The sequence below is a fragment of the Otolemur garnettii genome, unplaced genomic scaffold, assembly GCF_000181295.1.
Source record: "Otolemur garnettii isolate 467f Iridium unplaced genomic scaffold, OtoGar3 scaffold00185, whole genome shotgun sequence".
NCBI lineage: Eukaryota > Metazoa > Chordata > Mammalia > Primates > Galagidae > Otolemur > Otolemur garnettii.
The window spans coordinates 2,825,934-2,827,407 of record NW_003852580.1 but is presented as its reverse complement, the minus strand read 5'-3'; the positions used below and the strand labels follow the sequence as shown (position 1 = coordinate 2,827,407).

The 1,474-nt window shown below is 48.3% G+C and overlaps 1 protein-coding gene across 1 annotated transcript in view; it reads left to right on the top strand.

Annotated features, from left to right (window-relative positions):
• Positions 1-1,474, top strand: part of FANCA (Fanconi anemia complementation group A) — a 75,617-nt gene that overhangs the window by 41,842 nt on the left and 32,301 nt on the right. The window lies entirely within an intron of this gene.

The window sequence follows — 1,474 nt, the reverse complement described above, 5'->3', positions numbered from 1 at the left end:
GGGACCACAGGCACCCGCCACAACACCCAGCTATTTTTTTGGTTTGCAGCCATTATTGTTGTTTGGTGGGCCCGGGCTGGATTCAAACCCGCCAACTTAGGTGTATGTGGCTGGCGCCTTAGCCACTTGAGCCACAGGAGCCGAGCCTAAGTTAGCACTTTCGAGAGTGTCTTGTGTAGAGTCCTGCTTCACTGTTCACCATCTCTGTGCCCAGCTGAGGCTGTGATGTGTGTTTCTGTGTCCCTGTGAAATGTGCATGTCACTTTCTGACTGTGCTGACAGCTTGGGTAGTGATGAATTGGGCTCTTCCTGGTTGTAGGAATCAGAGATGAGGCAGAGGTCAAGCCTGTGACACTGAATCTGTGGGCAGCTATGCTCATCCACATTTTTCCTGGGGCCTGTGGCTCTGCCAACTCCTAGGGCAAGGGAGATCTTCAGGGGGCCTGGCTACCCTGCTGTGGCCGCACTGTATTTGCTCTATACTTCCTCTCACATTTCAGGGCCAAGTGGGCAGAATGAGACTTTTTTTTTTTTTTGAGACAGCCTCAAGCTATCACCCTGGGTAGAGTACTTTGGCATCACAACTCACAGCAACCTTCAACTCCTGGGCTCAAGCGATTCTCCTGCCTCCACCTCCCAAGTAGCTGGGACAACAGGTGCCTGCCACAATGCCGGGCTATTTTTTGGTTGCAGCTGTCGTTGTTTGGTGGGCCCTGGGCTGGATTCGAACCCACCAGCTTAGGTGTATGTCACTTGAGCCATAGGCGCTGAGCCAGAATGAGACTTTTCTAACTACTATTCTGTGTCTCAGTTCTGTTTGCCTTTTCCTAAGCTTAGCAGATTTTCAACAGCCAGTGAGATCCAACACTTAAGTGGGCAGAGAGCAGAGGCCCTGGGCAGTGTTGAATAGTGCTATTTAGGGGCCATGTCCACCTGCTGTGCTCCTTAACCCTGGACCTCCTTAACCACTTGAGTGTAGTTTTGGGGCTTCTAGGGCGTTTTCTAATAAGTTGTCCAGTGGGGGTTTGGAACAGAATCTGAGAGCCTGTGATTTCTCATTTCACTTTGGTTGAGACTCACATGTGCAGCAGTATGTTTTTATGTTTGTGTGTCCAGCAGCCCCAGAACTTTAACTTGTTTTGCTTTGTCCTTTTTATATTAAAAACTGTTGGAAGCTTAAACAAATATCATTTGCAAATATGTGATCAGGCCTAGTGTCTGTGGTGAATCAATTAAATGTGTATGTGCTGATCTCTGTCCTCTCTTACGTCCTGTTGTACAGGAACAGTGTAACCTATTGCTTGTGGTTTCAGGGACAGGGAAGGAATCTGTGTGACTGCCCTGGCCTCTCCTGACCCCAGCTGTGCCACTATTGGTCTTTTCCTTGTGTGGACGTGCCCTTCATGGCATAGTGGTGATGTTCAAAGAGCCACTTTTCTTTTGAGGTGTTATAAATGTCTTAATTTTTTTTTTT